Source organism: Aplysia californica, unplaced genomic scaffold, assembly GCF_000002075.1.
Source record: "Aplysia californica isolate F4 #8 unplaced genomic scaffold, AplCal3.0 scaffold00188, whole genome shotgun sequence".
Lineage (NCBI taxonomy): Eukaryota > Metazoa > Mollusca > Gastropoda > Aplysiida > Aplysiidae > Aplysia > Aplysia californica.
The window spans coordinates 894759-896060 of NW_004797458.1; positions in this window are offsets into that span (position 1 = coordinate 894759).

The window sequence follows — 1302 nt, forward strand, 5'->3', positions numbered from 1 at the left end:
AGAGAGAGGGGGGGGGGCAGACTTGTGGTCAAGACTTGAAGTATAACGGGATGTTTTGCTTAGTGTTGTTAGTCTGATCAAGGACACGTATTTGCATGTCACCAGTAATAGGGAGGTCATCGTGTGTGTCAAGAGTTGCCCTTTAGCCAAACTATAATTATATTCACTCCTAAGCTCTGGGTCGCGGGAAGGGGGTAGTTACTGGTAGGTGGTGATCTAAGTAGCCAATAGGCTACCCTTACGAGTCACCGAATAGTTAGGGATTCCTAGAAGGCCACTTCCTATAATGTAGTGTACCGTGGACTAGATGTTAAGGAAGCCCACCTGTTACGTGAGCTTATAATAATTACATGTGTATTTTTTTTTATGTTTGTGAAGCATCGTGGTGAAATCAGGCGCTCATCAATATACGGAAAACGAAGATATCGGATTTTCCCCATCGGTTAGGCAATTTTTATCGAATTTCTGGGGTGAGGGGGGGGGGGGGCTTTTTGACATAACACCTTTTATATCCTTTTAAAACAAATGTCTGTGATTATTTTACTGGAGAGTGTTGATTAAAGGTATGCAAAATGTAAATTTTCAGCTTCCATGGACTCTCAAGCTATGGAAAAAACCAAACCTTGGCGGCCATTTCCTGGCTAATTTTACCTCTGAACCCAGCGACCCTCACCTTCTTCAATCGCAAATATTTCGACTTTTATTCAAGATAGATTGGTACTTTTTAAAAATCGCAAACAAGGAAAATGAATAAGCTTTAAGGTGATAATAACTTAAGGGCTTGATTCCACCGCGTAGTGAGCTTAAATCATTACGAGACACGCCCCGTATCGTTTGAAAAAAATCTACTGCCTAAGTGTTTTTACACCCTCACCGACACAATTTAGATAATTTAGAAAATCAGGAATCGAACTAGGGTTTCCTGCGTGTGACGGCAAAGCGCGTAACCGCTACACCACATACACCGCCCTAACGAAGACAATACAAAGAAAGAACAAGAATGTAAAAGCTCATTCATCTGTTAAGTCCATATTTCATTATCAGTGTGTTACCAAGTATTTGGAATTTCGTCTTGAATAGAAAAGTTTTAAAAAACAGTGTGCCATGGCACTGACCCCCACTTGCCTACCAAGCTTTAATTGCCTGAACTTTCTACACAGGACACCAATGAGAATTGGTTGTTTTGCGTAAGTTTTCTTGAAAATGCATTTCCTATTCGTGAATAAGTGTGAATTATTGCGTGCACGCGCGGTGTGTGTGTGTGTGTGTGTGTGTGTGTGTGTGTGTGTGTGTGTGTGTGTG